This window comes from Neofelis nebulosa, chromosome 16 (assembly GCF_028018385.1).
Source record: "Neofelis nebulosa isolate mNeoNeb1 chromosome 16, mNeoNeb1.pri, whole genome shotgun sequence".
NCBI lineage: Eukaryota > Metazoa > Chordata > Mammalia > Carnivora > Felidae > Neofelis > Neofelis nebulosa.
In genome coordinates this window covers 30,438,954-30,461,585 of record NC_080797.1, presented here as the reverse complement: position 1 = coordinate 30,461,585, position 22,632 = coordinate 30,438,954, and the positions used below count along the sequence as shown (strand labels likewise).

At 41.0% G+C, this 22,632-nt stretch overlaps 1 protein-coding gene across 3 annotated transcripts in view; it reads right to left on the bottom strand.

Moving 5' to 3' along the window:
* The window catches only part of KANSL1 (KAT8 regulatory NSL complex subunit 1), a 177,849-nt gene extending 160,501 nt beyond the window's left edge, over nt 1–17,348 (bottom strand). For all 3 annotated transcript variants that reach the window (XM_058705954.1, XM_058705957.1, XM_058705956.1), the window contains exon 1: nt 17,210–17,348. The gene's annotated coding sequence lies outside the window, so the exon portion shown is untranslated. The remainder of the gene's footprint in view (nt 1–17,209) is intronic.
* Nucleotides 17,349–22,632: the final 5,284 nt, after the last annotated feature.

Sequence of the window (22,632 nt, the reverse complement as noted above, 5' to 3'; positions counted from 1 at the left end):
CAATCCCAGAATACCCAAAATAATCTTGAAAAGGAAGAATGAAGTTGGAGGACTCACACTTCCTGATTCCAAAATCTAACTTAATGCCATAGAAATCAAGACAGTGTGGTACCAGCATAAGGACAGACATATAGATCAATGAAGTATTGTTGACAGTCCAGAAAAAAGACCTCACATTCATAGTCAATTGGTTTTTGACAAGAGCGCCACAATAATTCAAAAGGGAATGGGGGGTAGTCTTTTCAGCAAACAGTGCAGGGATAACTGGATATTCACATGCAGTGGAATGAAGCTGGACCCCTAGCTCACACCTTACACAAAAATTAACTCAAAATGGATCATAGACCTAAATTTAAAAGCTAAAATCATAAAATTCCTAGGAGAAAACAAGGGTAAAATCTTCATTTTTAGATTCAGCACTAAAGTACAGTAACAAGAAAAAACATGTAGTTTGGACTTCATGAGAATTATACATTTTGTGCATTAAAGGACCCCATCAAGGGGCGCCTGGGTGGCTTGGTCAGTTAAGCGTCCGACTTCGGCTCAGGTCACGATCTCACGGTCCGTGAGTTCAAGCCCCGCGTCGGGCTCTGTGCTGACAGCTCAGAGCCTGGAGCCTGTTTCGGATTCTGTGTCTCCCTCTCTCTCTGCCCCTCCCCTGTTCATGCTCTGTCTCTCTCTGTCTCAAAAATAAATAAACGTTAAAAAAAAAAATTTTTTTTTAAATAAAAAAAAAATAAAGGACCCCATCAAGAAAGTGAAAACATAACCCACAGAATAGGAAACAATATCTGAAAATCATATGTGACAAAGGACTTATTTCCAGAGTATATGAAGAAATCTTATAACTCAACAATAAAAAAGACAATCCAGTTTTTAAAAAGGGCAGGGATGCCTAGGTGGCTCAGTCAGTTAAGCATCTGACTGACTCCTGATTTCGGCTCAGGTTGTAGTCTCACCGTTCATGAGTCTGAGCCCCATGTCAGACTTTGCTCTAATAGCGCAGAGCCTGCCTAGGATTCTCTCTCTCCTTCTCTCTCTGCCAATCCTCTCCCCTCTCCAAATAAATAAATAAACTTTAAAAAAAGGGGGGGGGGAGTTTTGACAGAAATAGACATTTCTCCAGAGATCTACAAATAGCCAATAAACACATGAAAACATCTCATCATCATTAGTCATCAGGAAAATAAGTTCAAAGCCATGAGCTACTACTTTACATCTACTAGTATGGCTATAATCAAAATGACAGACAGTTAATAATGTTGACAAGGGGAGTGCCTGGGTGGCTCAGTCAGTTAAGCATCTGACTTTAGCTCAGGTCATGATCTCACAGTCCATGAGTTCAAGGCCCGTGTCGGGCTCGGTGCTGACAGCTCAGAGCCTAGAGCCTGCTTCAGACTCTGTGTCTCCCTTTGTCTCTCTCTCTGCCCCTCCCCCAGTTGCTCTCACATTCTCTCTCTCTCTCTCTCTCTCTCTCTCAAAAATAAATAAACCTAAAAAAAAAAAAAAAAACGTTGACAAGGATGTGAAGAAATTTGTAGGTGTGAATGTAGAAGGGTGTATCTACCTTGGAAAAGTTTGGTGGTTCCTCAAAAGTTAAACAGAGTTACCATATAACCTAGCAATTCTGCTCCTAGGTATAGACTCAAAAAAGGTGTCCAAACAACAACTTATACAAGAATGTTTATAGCGGCATTATTCATAATAGCCAAAAGACAGAAACAACCCAAAAGCCCACCAATCGATTAACAATAAGCAAAATGAGGCATATCCATACAATGGAATATTATTTAGCCATAAAAATAAATGAGTAAAGTATTGATCTATGCTACCACATAGATGAACCTTGAAAACATGCTAAGTGAAAGAAGCCAGCCACAAAAGAACACAAACTGTAGGATTTTATTTATATGAATGTCCAATATAGGCAAATTACAGACACAGAAAGTAGCTTAGTGATTGTCAGGGGCTGAGGGACAAAAGGGAATAGGGAGTGACTGCTAATAGATATAGGGTTTCTTTCTGGGGAGTTGAAAATGTTCTAAAATTAGAACGGTGCATCTGTGACAGATGCACAAGCATGTGAATACACTAAAAGAAAACAAGTGTACATTTTAAATGGGTAAATTTTATATGTGAAGCGTCTTTCAATAAAGCTGTAAAAACAAAAATGGATGGAGCCAAGTAATACTTAATTTCTAAACAATTTCACTTTCAAAAAAAAAAATGCTGAACCACTTGCAAAAATGTCAAGAGAAGGCAAGCCATACTTATTTTTCCCCCTTAAGAGATTACCTCAGAGCACCAATTTGCCTTCATGTTACAGTTGCAAACTCATTACCAGCAATATACATAAGAAAAAAATGAGGTCCCCATCAAACCTGACTTACTCTAAATAATATGAGAGTGAAAAGAGGAAGACCCAACATGTCAGCAATACAATCACAGTCATCTATAGGAAAACACAAACTAGAACCTCAATGAGTGAAGAGTTTAAGGAACACAAAATCCTATTACTGGAAAAGTCATCTTCAATGAGATAGGATTGGAATGTATTGCTATTTTAAAAGCTCAAAACAAAAGCAACAATATTATACTCTGCCCTAAGAATTTTATAACAGATGGTTGGCAAGGCTTCTATACATGGGTAGTTCAAGAAGAAAAAATTTGGCATTGTCATCCCCAGCACTATTTGGAATATAAATAAGATACCCTGATCCACAGATCCAGGATCTGAGAGGAAGAGTGTATGTTGAGCAGGAAAGTATGCTGATCAGTCAACTCATTTCCAAGCCAGGTTAATCATCTGTCCCCCTCCCGCCCCCCATAAATCAACAATTCTTTTTTGTTTGTATATGCTCCAGTATACATGTGTTTAGCATATAAGTCTATCCCCAGCAATCGTCAGACTGATTAAATGAATGCTGAACTGGCATTCAAGTTCTAGCTCTGCCACTAGGAACCTATGTGACTTTGGGGAAATGGCAGCACCGCTCTCTGTCTTGATGTAGAAAACAACAGAGCTAGACTAGTTAAATCAAGGTTTCTTTTAAAAAAAATTTTTTAATGTTTATTTATTTTTTGAGAGGGATAGAGACAGAGTGTGAGCGGGGGAGGGGCAGGTGGAAAGGGAGACAGAATTCGAAGCAGCCTCCAGGCTCTGAGCAAGCTGTCAGCACAGAGCCTGACGCTGGGCTTGAACTCACAAACTGCGAGATCATGACCTTAGCCAAAGTTGGACGCTCAACCAACCGACCCACCCAGGCGCCCCAAGATTTCTTTTTAACTCTAACACTCAATGATTCAGAAACCCGAAAACTACAAAAATAACAATAATGTGGGGTTCAACAATCTATGTGTTTAACAACACAAAACTTCTTTGGGAGGGAACTGATAGAAAATTTTAAGTAACACAGTAATGCTTTCCCAAAAATAATTAGAACCTACAACATATACAAATAACAAAACTTGGTTCTAAATTATAATCAGGAACAGACATATTATGACCCACTAGGAACAGAGATACAAAGCACACTTAACCAACATTCTGTAGAGTGAGGGAAAATTTTAAATGTTTATATTGAATACATTTACCTCCCTGCCTCCTCTCCTTTCTGCCCAGCCCCTTCTTGTCCTAAACACATTCATAAAATGTGCTTATCAAAAAAAATGTATTATATGGTTCCCTATTTTTGGCAAAAAAAAAATGTAGACTTTAGATAAAATTAACATTAAGAAGCAAATGCGTAATACAAAACAAAGAGATGGACTTTACAATACTGTCCTGAACGCAAGGGATTAAAAAATTAGGAGCTCAACCCCAATTTTTTAGAAATGTTTATATTTTGAATCGCTAACTAGTCTGGGGGTGGGGAAGGGGAGGAAAGGGGCTAGTGGAAGAAGGAAAAAACAACTTACTCAGAATAGAAGGACAAAAAGTGAGGAAAAGCAACAAAAGATGATAAACTGTAGCTGAGCAGGAGCACTAAGACATACGGAGGCAAAACAATTAAAATCTTGCAAGAAAATGCAAAGCCACAAAGAGGTGGTTTAAATATATGAGAAACAATATGCCAAATAAAGACTGGATGGGTCACTTGATAAATAGGGTATAGACAATGATAAAAGCAAAACAGCTGATAACTTTAATCTGCTTCACTATTTATTTACTAAGGAAGTTTTGAGGGAAAAAACCCTATTCCTAAATTACTCTTTAAGACATATAAATAACTGATAGCCTATCAAATTCATCATTAAAAAAACCAGATGCTTCCAAACTAATATATCAGATGTTAGGTAGTCATGGAATCCCAAAGCATCCTCTGCATTTTAAAACAATGTAAGTATAAAATTATAAAACTGCAGGAAAGAACTTAACTGGCCAATAGTCATGAGAGGAGTGACCTCCTATCAGCACCAGAAAGATGGAATCCAGACCTGTTTCCTTTATCGACATTTATCCAGCCCCTTGCTCAACTCCTGGCATATTTAGGCACTCAAGATATATTTGCAGAACAAAAATGAACAGAAACATGCCATCAATATAACTCCCATGTACTCAAGAGAAGGGCGCTGGCTGCGAGCTTCAAATTGACCGAGCTGGCAAACTGCTAACAGGGGATGGGACCAGAAGACACATCGGCATGAATAACCTTCTGAGGAAAAGACATCACAGCTTCTCAAAGAGGAAATCACACCATACCAGTCTACCCAAATTCTCTGAGAAGAAAGTAAGCATGTGAATATAATTCATGTGGGCTTTTATAAAAGTCTTGACAAGATTCTAAGTAAAAGGTCATTTTTTTTAAGCCTGAGTGACTCCAAAATTGTGAATATTTACCATAGATAGGTTGTGATCTAGACAGAATAGTATGGGTAGATGCTGAGGCACCTCCCCAAACGAAGAAGTATAAGCACAAGACTGATGGTAGGTAGCATTTTTGGAAATGCCATATGTGATATTTTAATGAATTATATTCAAGACATGAGGAAATTCCCCATTTTGCAGATGGAATGACGAGCTCCCTGATAGTGAAATAATACAGAGCTGTAAAAATAAGGGAACGGAGAGGCGGAAAGGAGTTTTGAGTGTATCAAATGAGAAACGTTTGCAAAAAACTGGGATTTATTTTCAGCTTAGAGAATACTTTGGCAAGCCTGAAAGTTGTCCAAATATCTAAAAGATCTGTCCAGCAGAAGAGAAACTAGAGCTGCAGTTCCTGTGTCGACAAAATTGGGCCCAAAGTGGGAACTGCAGAAGGAGCACATTTCAACTCAACATGAGGTCAAGACTTCTGACCATCAGACCTAGCTAAAAAGGTGATTCTTACCCTGAATTACCTCTAAGAGCCCCGTGAGATAGAGGAAGCTAAGATACCACAGGCCGGAGAACGGCAGGTATTATTGCAGCATGGACAAATGGAAAGTAAGGCACCTACAGGGAAAAAACCTAAGTTGTCCCCAAAGAATTCACGGCTTCCAGTAAAAAAAATCAATTTCTGAATAATTATAGAATGTTCCCCTAAAGATACTGTGATGTTCTGTGCAAAGGCGGAGGAAGGGATGGGGAGGGGTTGTTAAGGAAAAGACTAAAAACAGAACATACTTTCCGATCTTTCTAGCAAATAATAATTTGGCTATACCTCAAAATGTAGTTCTGACTGGTTACCATAAATCCGGAAAGGCAAAGCAATGCTAACAAGGATCCAAAGTGTAAACAGAATGACTAAGAGGCTGAAGGAGGTTTCACCAGAGATTACACCTTAAAATCAATCATCTTCAACGGAGAAACATGAAAGCCAAGGGCACTATGACCAAAATCTGAAAATGTATCAATATGGCAAATATACTAATTTATTCACCAGATCTCAGTACAATAAACTAAGCTTTTAAACTTCAAAAGGTAGTCTTTTTGTCCACAATAAATAAAAAGAAATGTGTGGAATGTGTTATCACCAAGAGGGATTTAGGGTTAAGAACACTCAAGAAGTGCATAAACTTATGTATATTAAGTCCATTCTGGGGTCCTACAGGATACAAGTGGTACCTTAAGTGAGGCCCTAAATCTCTGGGGTTAATGGCTTATAAGGTAACAATGCCTCACCTCAAAACATGTCTTGGTGACAGAATAACTGGCTAATGACCTCCGTCTAACAGACTCAGTGAGGTCTGTTGCTATAGTTCCTTTCATTCTTTTATTTATATGTGTGTTTATATTTTTCTTTATCTTTTATACATTTAGAATCCTTACATAGCTCTATATACTGAATTTTTCATTTATCACACACTCAACATTCTAAGACATTAAAAGTTTTCAAAAACACTGTTTTATGGTTGTATAATCATCCATCCTTAAATATGCCATAATGTACCGATTAATCTCACTGCTCATTCAAGTTTATTCTCAGTCCTCCCCAGTATAAATAGTGCTACAATGAATACCTTTGTTCACACATCTTTCTGTATATCTCTATTTTTCTCCCTCTTAAGGTAAATTCCTAGTAGAATAACTAAGTTAAAGGACACCTTTAGGTTTTTCGATACATGTTGCCAAAATACCTTCCAGAAAAATTGGGCCCAATGCACACTTCACTAGCAGTTTTGGAGACTGCCCCTTTACTACCATTGACAACATAGTTCAATTGCCAATTTGATAGGTTAAAAAAAAAACAAAACTCTATGGGGCACCTGGCTGGCTCAATGAGTAGAGTTGTGCCTCTAGTCTTGGGGGTCATGAGTTTGAGCCCCACAGTGGGGGTAGAGTTTACTCAAAAAAAAAAAAAAAAAAAAAAGTATCATTTTAATCTGCATTCCTTTGATTACTTCAGAATAAATATGTTTCTCATATGCCTCTTGGCAGTTGTATTTCTTCCTTGTGAACTCTGACTAATTCTTTGTCAGTAAGGCTTTCCTTACTTTCCTTTGGCATAACAAACTTTGAAAACTGGTGATGCAGTCACATATCAGTGACTTCGGCTCCCCCTGCTGGCCAAAAAATTACTACATGATCAAAACCTAGATACAGGCTACAACCACAGTTGACCCTTGACCAAGAGTTTGAAGTTCGAGAATCCATTTATACATAGACTGCCTTCAATAAATATACTGGAAAAATTTTTGGAAATTTGTGACAATTTAAAAAAACTGGCAGATGAGCCACATAGTCTAGAAACATTAAAAAATAAATAAAATGTTAGGGTATATCATAAATGCATAAAATGTATATAGATACTAGTCTATTTTATCACTACCACAAAATATATATGAACTATAAAACTTAAAATTTATCAAACTTACATACACACAGACTGTACATTATCTTTTCATTTTTGATGTCTACTATTAGTAATATATGTGACACCTGCAGTATTTTGTCATATAAGACAATATTGACATAGATACTGACAGATACATGATTCATCTTATAAAGAGACAATGTAAACTGATAATACCGATACAGTAAAGTACTGTAAATGTAAATGTATTTTCTCTTATGATCTTCTTAATAACATTGTATTTTCCCTGGCTTACCTTACTCTAAGAATGCAGTACAGAATACATGTAACATAGAAAATACATGTTAATGAACTGTTCATGTTATTGGTAAGGCTCCAGTCAACAGTAGGCTATTAATAAATTGTGGGGGAGTCAAAAGTTATATGTGGATCTTTGTACAGGGTTGGCGCCCCTAAGTCCTGCATTGTTCAAGAGTCAAACATATAAGCTTGTCCATATTCTGGATTGTTGCTAAAAACACAGTTTTTATACAGTGATAAAACAGTTCTGTGTCTAAACTCAACAGAGCACTGATGAAAAAGGAGGGAGGGGACACCTGATCACTAATAAAGAATTCTAATCAGTTCACTACCAAATACACTACGTGGTTGGAATATCACAAGCCTAAATAATATTCATTTTCCTATAGTTTATTCTAATAATGTGAAAACATTCTAGTTACCAGGTGACACTGGCTTGTCGGCAAATTGATCTCTTTTTCAAAAGCAAAACTAAGAAAACAAAAACACCTATGTCCCATTCAATGGAAATTTAAAACAAAAACTTCCTTGCAATTCTTATTCCAAGTTACTCAGCTGCTTACACTCAACAAGCTGGGTCCTACATCTCCAAAGGGTAAGGCCAGGGCTGGCGAATGTATGTGACTAACTCAGCTTTTTGATTGATACCCTCCTAAAGAAGTACTTCAACGGGGCAATGTAGTCCTTAGACCATCCGTTCAACATACACTCACTCACCAAGTGCCATAAACAGCAAGCTGTGATAGTAAGAGACAAGACTCAAGCCCTACTCTCAAAGGACTTGGAAGCTAGATGGGTGTGAGAAGTAAACCTGCAATCACCGTACAACAGAAGTGCCAGCTATGTGCACACACACACCCAAAGGCAATGCCTGGGGACACAGGAAGCTGTCAGTGTCAGCTACTATGCTGTTACTGTTATTATCATCACTGTTATTAAAGAACTGGGAGAACTAAGTCTCTACAACAGGGCAGAAGTCACTTTAAACAGAAGCAACTGCTTATGTAAAGGCCCAGGGGCAAAGGTGCAGTAAGATGCACAGAAAGAACTGCAAGCAATTCAGCACCATTGAGTTCAGGGTGCTCAGAAAGGAGACAGATGATCTGGCAGGGGCCAGATCACCAGGGCCTGGATGCTTGGCAAAAGCATTTGAATTCTACCTAGATCAGGCATATGATGAGATGATGAGATCGATATTTTATAAGGATCACACTGGCGGCAACTTGGAAGACGGAAGGCAGTCAAGTAGAATGATCATTAGGTGACAGAGGTCATGCAGGCAAAGGGTGACAATGGTCTGAACTCAGGAGAGAGAAGTGGAGGAGACTAAGAAAACATTGTGAGCTAGGATCTCAAGAACATGGTGACCATTATGCCACAAGGAGGAATCCTGACTTGGGTGACTGGGTGAATGATGGTACCACTCACAGGGACACGAAAATGGGAAGAGGTTGGACCAGGGGGGAGTAGTTGATTAGGTCTTTTTTTTTTTTTTTTTTTTTTTTTTTAAGTAGGCTCCACGCCCAGCCAGAGCTCAATGCAGGGCTTGAACTCACAACCCTGAGATCAAGACCTGAGTTGAGATCAAGAGTCAGACACTTAACCAAGTGAGCCACTCAGGTGCCCCTGATTAGGTCATTTGGAAGTGAACATGGAACAGCCAAGTAGAGATGTCCAGGAGGCAGCTGCGTGTAGGGGATCAGAGATAAGAAGACCATTTAGATCTAGAAAAAACACATTTGCAAATCATCACTACATGGATGGTGAATGAGACAAAAACTGCGCTTGAAATGTCCCCGAGAAAATGCATAGGGTAAGAGGAGAGAGGGCCAAGCTAAGGCAAACAGTGATGCGAAAGAAGAAAAGAGTCCACAAAGAAAACAGAGCAGTCAGAGATGACAATGGTCCAGAAAGAGGCTGACGTCACATCATCTGTACTTTACTCTGTGTCAAGCACCCCTCCATGTGCTTTCCATGTATTGACTCATTTCCTCCTCACAACAGTCCTCTGAGGGAGGTGCTATTATTTTTATTATTTTTCCCATTTTTCAGATGAGGTACCTGAGGCACAGAGACATTAAATAATTTTTTCAAGGTAATACAATAAGTGGAAGAGCTGAGATCTGAATCTAGGATTCTGGATCCAGAGTCCATGTCCTGTACCACTCTTCTACACTGCTTCTCAGAAATGAAGACAAGAGGCCAGGAGGGACCACCACCACCACAACCAGGGGGGACAATCCACAGCGTCAGAGACCACAAAGGAGGTCTCGGAAGATGGTCAAAAGGGATCCTCTGAATTTGGCAACAGAGATGAACACGTAAGGGAACTCACAGGTAGAATCTAGCCAAGAACCAATAGTTATAGTGTAGGGTTTGGTATTCTTTTTTTTTTTTTTATTAAAAAAAATTTTTTTTAACGTTTATTTATTTTTGAGACAGAGAGAGACAGAGCATGAACGGGGGAGGGTCAGAGAGAGAGGGAGACACAGAATCCGAAGCAGGCTCCAGGCTCTGAGCTGTCAGCACAGAGCCCGACGCGGGGCTCGAACTCACGGACCGCGAGATCGTGACCTGAGCCGAAGTCGGACGCCCAACCGACTGAGCCACCCAGGCGCCCCAGGGTTTTGTATTCTTAAAAAGTAAGAGACTTGAATGTATTTATAAGCTGAAGAACAGGAGCCGACAGGGCACGGGAGGCTGAAAATTGGTTGGGGAAAGAGACGACTGACAGCCAGAGGTCCCTACAAGGAGGAAGAAAACAGCTCAAGCGGCCAGAGGGGTGGGCCTAGCATGGAAAGAGGCAAAGACAGACACAGGGACAGTGGACCCGAGAGGGCTTCTTCCCTGATAGGCTTTGTGTGCTCTCTGACCCAAGAGACAAAGTCACTGGGGGAAGGGCGATTTCCTTTATAAGCAAGGCAGCTAGCTGTCTGACTTCCAAAGAAGCCCCCACAGTAAGATGCTTCCAGAATGATAATGTTAATTAAAATGTTTTATTTGATTCTTTTAGCCCTGTTTCCACTCTCATCTGGCTGCCTCACTCATCAAATTACAATCTAGGCGGAAACATTTCACAAGATGATTTCTAAGGAAGAAAAAAATCCAGCAAAAACTTAAATCACTAGGCTGTCCAGAATAAAAAGATAATTTTTTTAAAAGATAGTATTTTTCAATCTCTTCAAGTCAAGTACCTGCATAATTTTTTGAGCTTCCAGAGTTACGATGCCTACTCTTTGTCCTCCAGAGCAAACCAGTCAACAAGGCCCAGCACTGCTCTCCTACGCTCTACCTGACTTTTCTCCCCAACTCCAGCCCCTACTTCTGGTGGTCTGCCTAGGCCTCATCAGCACTCTCTGGCCTGGATGAATGGCTCTTCCTCCCATAGTCCAAACAATTACCCAACACTATGAACTCCTTCTCTTCAGGGTAGGGAGATAGGAGAAGGAATTTAGGAACCAGCCTCTGATGACAACTCACAAAGCAATTTCGTAATACGTATTTATCCAGAACAGTCCCAGAGCACCGTAAAAATCTGATAAAAGCAATGGATGCTTCCTCTCCATAAAATGCACAAAAGCAAAACCAGGCTGCCAAAAACTTGTCACTCTTCATATATTTTATCTATAGCAAAATCCTTCCAGCTATCACTAAAGATCTATTTACTTTTCCTTGGCAAATAATTTATATAAGCTTAGTTTGCCAGTATCCCAGCCTACTACAGAAAGAAAGCATTAAAATAGTGGGGAGAGCTGCTGGAGGCTAGAACAAGAACAAGGACAATAACTGCCTGACACTAAGGTAGGAGGTCATGAAAGTAGATGACAATAGACAAAAGAATATAGAAAATAACCCAAGAGCGGGATGCCCCGCTGGCTCAGCCAGAAGAGCATGCAACTCCTGATCTCAGGGTCATGAGTTCAAACCCCACGTTGGGTGTAGAGATTACTTAAAATAAAAAAATAAAATTTGAAAAAGAATAACCCCCCCCCCAAAAAAAAGAAAGAAAAAGAATAACCCCAGAGTATGTAATACATACACACTAGTCCACTCATACAGTATATTTTTTTGGTCTCTAAAGGCACATTATATTTTAGCCCAGTACAGTAACTGCTAGGCATAGTGAGGATGTTTCATAATTCTGGATTATTATTAAAAGATATAATTTTGTTCAAGGTGCTTCCTTTAAGGAGGCAGAGAAGCATGTAACACCTTTAGAAAAATTTTCACCTCAATGTTAACTTTTTAAGTCTTAGCACTAGACATTTCAGGAGAAGGAAATCATTAAACAAAGGTGCATACAGGCCAGTGGTGAAAAGTAAGGTTTAAAAACAAAACAGGCTGGCAGCAGCTAGATCATCAGAGGTCTATATCCTACGTTAAAAAGTTTGAACTTTACCCTAATGGCAAATAGGAGAGGAATGGAAGCAGAGGACTAACCAAATCAGTCAAGCCACAGGAGGAACTTGCTCAAGGTCTTGCTATTTCTGGGGGGACCCATTCTGTCTACCCAAAAATGACAGTTTGAAGCCAAATGTTAGAGGATAACCACGCCAGCTTCTTCAAATATGGCATCTGATTGCATAGAAAACACACAGTGAGGAGGCTGTTAATTCCACATTACTGGGTATCCTTAGCTCCCAAACACCTAGAGACAGACACATGGGCCTAAGGAAATCCCAAATATCAATTTCCACAAAGGATGAGACATGGAGAGCAAGACTGTAGTCTTGACCTTAATTTTGCAAATCAGAATTTTACTCAGTTTAAAAAAAAATAATCTAACCTTGTAAAATTTTGATTTTATATAAACCTAAAGTTTCAATGGTAACAAAAATCTATACATAATAAAGATAAATCCATGAGAAGCCTAAGGAAATAATCTACTTCTTTAAATCATGTTCCCAATTTGCACCAAAATTTTCATTTCCCATGTATAGATAGGTGTTGAGGGTCTGAGGGTCTGTCACCCATGATGAGGGACGAAAGTCTGTGGGGCTGACAAGGCTACTGGATGTTGTTATGGGTTGAACTGTGTGCCCCCAAAAGAGATTTTGGACTCCTGATGCCCACTACAGCAAAACTGGAGATAGGGTCTTTACAGAAGTGATCAAGTTAAAATGAGGCCATTGGGGTGGGCCTTAATCCAGTATGATTGTTATCCTTTTTAAAAGGAGAAATTTTAAACACAAAGACATGCACACAGGGAGAACTCTGTATAAAGACTGAAGTCATGTGGCCACAAGCCAAGGAACTACCAGAAGCTAGAAGAGGCCTGAACAGATCCTGCCCTAGTACCTTCAGAGGGAGCACGTACATCCCTGCCCTCAGACTTCTAGCCTCCAGAACTGAGACACAATACATTTCTGTTGTTTAAGCCACTTAATTTGTGGCACTTTGTTATGGCAGCCCTAGCAAACAGATGTCATAAAGAAAATTAGCAGCTCATGTTTAGTGAGCACACACCAAGTGTTTTTCTAAGAATTTTGCAACAGCAAACTCTTAGTTCTTCTGAAGTCCACCCTGGGATCTAGATACTGTAATTATACCCTTTATACAGATGAGGACACCAAGGCTCTAAGAGGTAAAGGAACTTGCCCAACATCAGCGAGAGCCCCCACTCTTACCACCACGTTATAAGGAACTATTATTAATAATAATTATTGTAATAACAGTAGTAGTTCACTAAGTCAGATACCATGGCCTTTATAGCTATGATATACACAGCAATGTTAATATTATTTCCAATACAAAGAAAGACTCTGAATCTCAGAGAGGTTAAGAAATTGCCTAAGATCACACAGCCAGGAACATGATAGTGTATCTAACTACCAACATGAAGGAGTAAACAAAGAAAATCTTTTTACTAAAACTTTAAGAGCAAGTAAAACGTGTAAAGGCCTGACCTTCCAATTCAATACTAGAAATATACATCTATAAGCTGAAAATTCTTCAAGATCTCAGGAGAATATGTGTCCTAGATGACAGTACCCTTTGTGTATATATATCCCTTCAGCCACTGTTCAAAGGCCATCTGCTCTCTCAGCTGTGGCCCTGGCTGTTTCTCTGACTTCCAGACACAGGACGAGAAGAGATGTAAAACTGAGATACTGTTTTTGAAGGATTTTGTAAATTTTGCATTAAATTTTTTATTTTGATACAAACATCAGAAAGTATAAAAAATATAGTACAGTAAGAAGTCTCCTTCTCACCCTGTGCTCTACCTGCCCAGTTTCTAGACTTAACAGGTAACCAAAGTCACCATTTTGTTTATTCTTCTAAAGTTTTTTTAAGGGCTTACACACCGAGACAATACAAATTTTCTTTTCTCCTTTTTTCTCCTCCAAAACACATAAAGGGTAATATAGCACACATGCTATTCTGCATCTTGCTTTGATCACTTAACTATGTATCTTGGAGACCATTCCATATCATATTGAATTATATTTTAGTTCTGCCCTTTGGTCAAGAATACTTTAATGTTTATTTATGTTTGAGACAGAGAGAGACAGAGCATGAGCAGGGAAGGGGCAGAGAGAGAGGGAGACACAGAATGTGGAGCAGGCTCCAGGCTCTGAGCTGTCAACACAGAGCCCGATGTGGGGCTGGAACTCACGGAGTGTGAGATCATGACCTGAGCTGAAGTCAGATGCTTAACCGACTGAGCCATCCAGGCGCCCCTGGTCAAGAATACTTTTTACTTGCTTCCATCATAGTTCAATCACAATTCAAACACAAGGCAACCAGCAGTCCGTAAAACAACCTGAGGCAAGTGATGGTGGTGTCATAGCACATGCCAGGGCCCATACAGCTCTTCTCCCAGCCCCTCATCTTTTCTTTGCTCTTTTCTCCAACTTGCCCATTTCTCCTCCCCCTCCTCTCCATTCCTTTCCCATCTCACCCATGTCCCAACCCTGACCACTGGACCTAGGAACATCAAACATCATCCATAGTGCTTAGTCATGGCTAGCAGTGAAAAAGCTGTAGATCCCTGATATATACAAAGGGGTACATAATCTCCATGGGAAATTTTTTTTTTTTTAACATTTATTTATCTTAGAGAGAGAGAGAGAGACAGAGCGCAAGTGGGGGAGGGGCAGGGAGACACACACACACACACACACACACACACACACAGAATCCAAAGCAGGCTCCAGGCTCTGAGGTGTCAGCACAGAGCCCGACATAGGGCTCAAACCCTCAAGCCATGAGATCATGACCTGAGCCGAAGTCAGACGCCCAAGGGACTGAGCCACCCAGGCACCCCATTTTTTTTTTTAAGTTTATTTAAGTTTATTTATTTTGAGAAACAGAGAGCATGTGCACGAGCTGGAGAGGGGCAGAGAGGGAGAAAAAGAGAGAGAGAGAGAATCCCAAGCAGGCTCCCAGCTATCAGCACAGAGCCTGAGTCGGGATTTGATCCCACAAACAGTGAGATCATGACCTGAGCCGAAAAAAAGAGCTGGCCACCCAATCAACTGAGCCACCCAGGCACCACTCCATAGTAATTTCTAATTAACAACAGTGCCTTAACCGCCTTGAGGAGTTTTTGTTTGGCATTCTTTTCCTTTTGTTATCTTTCCTTTGGTACTTTGGTTTGTGAAAAGGGTGCATATTGGCGCTATTTTCTAAATGCATGGAAACAAGCACATACTCAGGTCTAACATGTAATGCCTGATATAACTGGAGTTCATTCTGAAATATGACAATCAGAAACAAAATACATGAGCTATAAGAAACAAACATTTTGTTTCCAAAGTATACATTTTAATTAGCCGACCATTTTTTTTTTTTTTTTTACTTAAAAATAAGCAGCTGTAATCTGAAAATATATCTCAGAAACATTTTAAGGACATTCACAACAAAAGAGAGAGTTCTCTCTCCCTTTTTTATTTTCTATCCTTCAAATTCAATGTCATCCTCTTCTTCCCAAAAGCTGCCCTTTTTTTCCTGCCCAGATCAAACACTATAGCTTTCAAGATGGTTTGTTTTTGTTTTGTTTTAAGTAATAAAAGGAATAGGAGAATGTTAGCAAACAAATTTGTTTAGACTCAAAAGAGGTCTTCCAGTGATCAAAGAACTGGTGAGGGACATAAGATTAAGGCAGCCACACAGTAGGTAACAGGTGGTAACTCACACAGTATGGAACGCTCACTTCCATTCTGTTTGCCTGCCAAGCCAGAGGCCTTTTGTACAACTTCAGAGGTTGCTGTGGGACTATATTGTAACACACCAGGTTCAGCGATTTAGAGTTAACATTTTAAACATCATATACATCTTCAAAACCAGGCCTCTAAATACCTAATAGCTTAGTTAAAACTAAGGTGACTGTAAAATAAAATCTGATATATTGGGTCTCAATTTCCTTAGGCTTCTAGAGAACTGGTACCCATTCATAGCCCCTTGCCTACTTCCTGAAGATAATAGGGGCCACCAGGTCCTGGCACTAAACACTCGGTGCCAAAGAAAAATACTCTTGTACAAGGTCCTCTAATTCTCATGGGTTCAGGACTGCTGGCTGGATTCCCCATGCAACCCCTCCAACTCTACAAAGAGAATGGCTGGCAACAGTGTCACTTTGGCTTCCTTTATACTAATATAAGCACTCATTATCCAACAATAGCAGCTGGAACATAAATGAAGATGAGAATTCAGTCTACATTGACCTAAAGATTTCCCTCAGTCTAAGTATTTAGTTACACAGACCGCATTATTCTCTGATTTATCCACTGCATTAACTTGGAATTCCACAGGGGAGACCACCACACAATAGTCTCAACTACTCAACTAGGATCGAGCTCCAAAGGAAGGCAACCTGTGCCACCTGGTAAAGCTGGCAGAGGGTATCCATCATTCCTTACCTTTCTCTCTCCATCATTCCTCCCATTTTCCTCCCTACATATGTCTTAAGCTTTACCCTCTGTTTAGTCCTAATGCAAAGTCCTTTGACCACCTACGTACAAGAGATAGAAGGAACCAAGAGACTGGAGGACCATGATTATCAATGAGGGCTTTTTCATCTCAAGATCATCTAGCCATACCGCCCAAGAAACTTATCTTGTGAGATGAAACTCGACTCAAAGTGCTACCCGTTTGAGAAAAATAGTGTAAATTCAAATGCACAGGACCAGGGGGCAGTAGGAGAACCCTCCAACAGAGTACGGGTAAACCAACAGGTCTTAGAAGGTTCTCATCTACTTACTATATGAAGTTTCAGAGTAAACAAATGGTTAATGACACATCTTTTGTAACACATGAATCAGCTACAGATTTGCAACAGTGGGACACACCCTAGTACCTATGACTCTAAAGTACCTGTTTGAAAGTAGACCTGGGTGTTTGACTGTCAATCCATCCTATGAGATTGGAACAGAATTTTTACAACTGTGTGTCGGTTGTCATGATTTAAAGTTAAAAAGTAAACACATCATTATAATGGAAGTTAATCTGAGAACTTCCCTAATACTTTAACACCAATAATCAAGAACAGTAAGTAGCCAAAGTAAGGAGTAACTAATCAGTCCTGGAAGCACACACAATAGGAGTTCTGGAAGGGAAAGGAGTGTCAGACAAGAGGGCTGAAGAGCTGCAAATTCAAGGATTTTAGAATATTCTCAATTCTAAAGAAAAAAAAATAAAATGAGAACTTTAATTTTAAAAACAACACATCTTACCTTGAGAGGCATCCAAAGAGCAGTCATAGTGTCAGAAGAGTTCAGACAATACTCAGAAATGAGCAAGAAGGGAATCTCTGTAGTCCCTCAGCCACCAAGTATGAGCAGGTAGGAAAATTTTTTGTTTCAAGAAGGTAATCTGAAAGAGAGGACTTTCAGTGAGACTAAAAACTAATCAAGAAGAAGCCAACAGTTTAAGCTATCTGGAAAGAAATTCAAAGTACTATTTGCCTCACCATCCTAAAAAGATGTACAAAACACAGTCCGCTTAGAAAAGGGCAAATGTGTGTATGTATATCTCCATCTATATGCAGAAATGTATTTTACATAAAATGTGGATTAAATGTGTAACACTTTAGATAACATAAAATTGCTTATCAAATAAATAATCGGAAAACCAAAAACCCAGATGAAAAAATGATTATCCAGGGTACTTCAAAAACACTATTGAAAAGTGATTTGTTAACGGACCATCTAAAAAGACCCTTGCCACATTTAATTTTATTCAATAAATTAAAACCTCTCTGATCATCCTGATGGTCCTAAATTTTATGAAATTTAAGTTTCAGAGCCCATTCTACATGAAAAATCTATTCTTGACTTAAGTGCTCCAAGCAAATAAAAGGCCCTTCTTTCCTAGGGATCTTTAAAAGCAGACCAAACAACTTAATTTTGAGGATGGGGAGCAGGCAAGTTTATGTAGAGGAAGGAAGATCGATTAAATGACCTCTTGTCGGATCCTTGTTCAAGTCCTAGGCCTGGATGAAAATTCCAGCTTAACCAGTTACTGTTTCGCTTAAAATGGAGGCTTGCCCGAGCAGGGACAAAAAAAAAAAAACAAAACAAAAAACAAAAAAACCAAAAAAAAAACAACCAAAAACAAAAAAACCCCAGCACCCCCACCCCGCAAAAATAAATTTTGAAAAATCAAAGGCTACAGTACCCTGATTTCTTAAGAAAAATTAAAAATAAAAACCTCTGGAGTAGATTTGTTCTTGCTATGCGCTTGTCACTTCTGCTTCGAAGACTTGGCATCACTTTCCTCACCGCTCATCGGATTTGGGGGGAGGGCGGAGTCGGGGCGGGGGGGGGGGGAGTTTGACTCTTGACCCAAGTCTCAGGAGGGCTTAATAGCCCCTCCAAGATCCTCACCGCAAAAGCCAAGGGGAGAAGAGAAAGGGGAGAGCCCGAGTTCCCACCCCTCCCCCCACCTTGGACCCTAGTCCCAAACCTAGCCCCCCCACCTTCCCGCTGAGGGGCGACTCCTTCGGCCCCATCCCCATTGTTAGGGTGGGGGCGAGTGGGGGAGTGGGCTCAGGGCAGGGGCGCCGGCGGCCGTTGCCCCGGCTTGCTTCAGGAGGGGCGGCCCGCGGGATGCAGCTTCCCTTCCTCTCCGCGTCGGTCCGTCCCACCTCGGCTCGGCCTGGCGCCCCGGGCTCTGCTCGGCGCCCCCGGCCCTGGGCCCGGCCCCGGTCCGCCTCCGGGCAGCCAGGGCCCCCCGGCCCCTCGGCCCGCAGCCGGCGGCCCAGGCCTGCGGGTGGGCGCGGGGCGGGGGTCCCGGTGCCCCACACACGCGTCTCCGCTCCCCCAGCCCAGCCGCTTCCAGGGCCCTCGGCGGCGCCCGTTCCCCGGGCCCTTCGGCCCCCTGCCTCCCGGCCGGGCCTCCCCCTCAAACTCCCGCAGTCGGGGCCGCCTCCCCTTCCCCACCATCACCCCTACCGACTCGTGCCCCCACCCCCCCGGGCACCAGTGCCAACGGCGACTCCCCCGGCCCCGGACCTACCTGCACGGCTCAACCAAGCCTAGAAGTGGGGGCGGGGAAACCTTCCGCCCTCCTCTGTCTCCCATTGGCCCTTCCGGGGCACATCGCGAGCGCCATTGGCTGATGGGGGATGTCCGTCAGAGCGCTGGGGCGGGACAGAGTGGGGAGAGGGATGCTGGTGCCTCGGCGTCTCCGTCTCTGTGCATCTCGCTGTCTCTGTCTCTGTCTGGGCTCTTGGAAACGAGAGACATTTGGACAAGAGGACTGGAAGGGGGCCCGAGGCGGGAGGAATAGAAACAGGAGCCCTGTCAGAGCTTCCCACCAGTCTGCCACTCCAAACCCCTACCTAAGTGCCCTGTAGATCCTCTTCTCCATCACCCCCAACCCCGGCCCCTCACCCCTGTAGGTTCTTCATCCAGGAAGCGACGCGATGAAAACTCGAGGCCGGAAGGCCACAGGGGGAGATTTTATACATATACATAAAAAATACACGCACCAATACTTATATATAAAGTCAACCACATATATGGTCACGAGGGCCTGGAGAGGAAAGGGCACTCATCTTGCAAACAGGGAAGGACTTGAGATAAAGCCAAAAATAAGAAGGAATCAAAAATCACTCTAGGAGCTAGGAACAGTGGTTTCCTCCTGGGAGGGGAACTGAGTGCCTAGGAGACCAGGTGGGAGGAAGACTTAACGTTTCGCTGCATATCCTTTTGTATCTTCTGATTTTTGTGCCATTCACAAAGGTTCCAGGGTTTGTTTGTTTGTTTTTTTTAATCTATTGATTCATACCTTTAAATAATTCTAAGGCCGCAAAGCCAGGAGGACAGACAAGATGGTCGTCCAGGCAAAGTGGGACAACATGCAGGTGTGGAGAGGAATCTAGTTTTTAATATGTTCCTTCCAGATATCCGTGATAAAAGCAAGTGGAGATGTCCCAGAGGCAGGTGGGGTTATGGAACTGGGAGAGGGTGGACAATCTGGACCAGGGGAGATTTCCAGTTCTCCACCAAAATATGGTGATCAATGACATGCTAAAGGATAAACTCCCCACAGAAGCTTAAAAAGACACCCGCAGTTAAAGTCAGGAAGATGAGAAGAAACAGGTGATCAGCGAGGTAAGAAAAACAATACATGTTGAAAATTAAGGGAGGGAGGATCTCTGGAAAAATAGAATAATAGAAACCATGAGAGCCTCACCAGGCTTGAGGGTCACTTCAGGGACCCTCTTCAGGGTCATTCAAGAAGAAGGAAAGCCAAGAGAACACCTGGAAAGCAGAGTTCTTAACTTTTTCAAACAGCGGAAGCTTTTGGCAGTCTGGTGAAACATATGGACCCTTCTCAAAATATTTTGAATGCATAAGAAACACACCTACAAATTCAAAGGAAGCCAATTATATTAAAACAAAATATTTTTAGACGTGTGATATAGTAATATATATGCTTTATATTAACGTATTAAATAACAAGATCTAATGGCAGGCCTAATCACCACCATAATTTTGAGGCAGTAGATGAGCATAAATCATATTTCAAGATATTTGCGACAACTGTCATAAAATAGGAAAACAGCTATGATTTCTGTTAACGACAAGGTCACAGGTACCACTAATACTGCTTTGGCTTGTTGTCTCCACCCGGAATTGAAGGTAATGCTAATTTTCATTAGACCTTGGCAAATAAAGGCATATTACTTTTCCTGATCAAAGTGCATGAGTTTCCTGATCTGTGGACCACAGATTAAAAAACGATACCCTACAAAACAGACGGTCAAGAAAAACAAAAAACAAAAACCGATACCCTAAAGAAATCATCCTTCCCACCCTCCACACTTCCACATAGGAATGTGACTCTGCCTTCACCCCTTGTCTCTGTCTCTCTCTTCCCTTCCCCCACTTGCTCCCAGCACTCTCTCTGACTGTTCACAGATGTCTAATGTCCCTGTGACACAAAGAACAAGAGGTTCTGAATGACATTTGGAAGAGAGGTACACACATCTTGTCTTTCCTCAGAGAACAAAGAGAAAGTTATGAGGTATGTTGCAGATGTGATAAGATGATGAAAAGGAGCCCAGGATGGGGGATCATTCATGCCCAAGAGGGAAAACACATTATAAACAGAAAACATCTGTATCAGCTTAGAAAAAAACTGTTTCCCTGAGTTGATGAATTTTGCTTAAATCAGTCCTAGAAAACATCTTCAATCCAGCTCCTTATTTCATCTGTCTGTAAAGTGGTGGAGGGAAAATAGTACCTACCTCCTACGGTTTTATGAGTATTAAATAGTTAATACACATAATGGATGTAAAATAGTACCTGACACAGGCTAAACACTCAATTTTAATAATAATTATTGTTGTTGTTGTTGTTGTTGTTGTTGTTGTTTTATATTTAGCCTCTTGCAAACCAGGTCATTCCATGAAAATTTCTGGTATGATTATTTGTATTAATGCAAATGAGTAGCGATAAGGGGTTAACCCTGAACACTTGTTTTTCATTTAAATTCTTCAAAATTAGAATGCTCTACTACTCCAGTTACATTTTCATTCCTCTAGTGGGGGAAAAACCTCAGCGCCTCTTTAAAAGGATTGTAAACTCAGAAAAATATTCTGGCTACTCATATTACAAAGAGCTAATGTCCATAATCCTGTATCTAAAGACTTTCTACAAATCAATAAAGGCCAGCAATCCTCATACCCTGCTAGGGAGAATGTAAACTAGTACAGCCACTTGGGAAGACTGATATACTCGAAGACAATTGGAGATATGAATACTCGAACCCAGCAGTCCCACCACTGGATATATATTATAAGGAAATACAGAATTTTATGTGTTGGAATTACTGTACAAGAACATCCATAGCAGCACTGTTCCTCAGTGCCCCAGACTAGAAACATCCCAAATGTCTACAAACAGATAACTTAACCATAAAATGGTTAAGTCGTGGTATATATGCGCAATGCAAATTAATAAATTATGATTATGTCGTAGTCAATAACACGAATAAATTCTTACAAAGGTAATATTGAACACACACAAAATAGCAAGATACAAACAATATATATAGTGTGAGTCCATTTATATGAAGTTCAAAAGCAGGCAAGACCAAACTATATTGTTGAAGAATGCATATGCAGGTGATAAAATTCTAAGGAAAAGGAAGTGAATACAATAAAAGCCCGGAGGGCCAGTAGGGGGCAGAGGGAATTTTGTCTGGGAGTGGGGGTTGTTCTCAGGGGCTGGCAATGTTCTACTTTTTGATCAGGTAATAGGTGAACATGTACTTGCTCTATAACTATTTGTTAAAAGGTACTTAAAAAGTTTTATATATTTTTTCTGTATGTATGCTGCATTTCGCAGTGAACGTATTTTTAAAAATAGCATCTCTTTAGAAAAATGGACAAAACGGGGCGCCTGGGTGGCTCAGTCCGTTAAGCGACCAACTCTTAGTTTCAGCTCAGGTCATGATCTCACCAGTTGTCCGACTGAGCCCCGTGAGAGGCTCTGTGCTGGTGGCGTGGAGCCTGCTTGGGATTCTCTCTCTGCCTCTCTCTCTGTCCCTTCCTTGCTCGTGCGCGCACACTTTCTCTCTCAAAATAAATCGATAAACTTTTTAAAAAAGAGAAAGAAAAACAAACAAAAGATATGACAGAAATTTC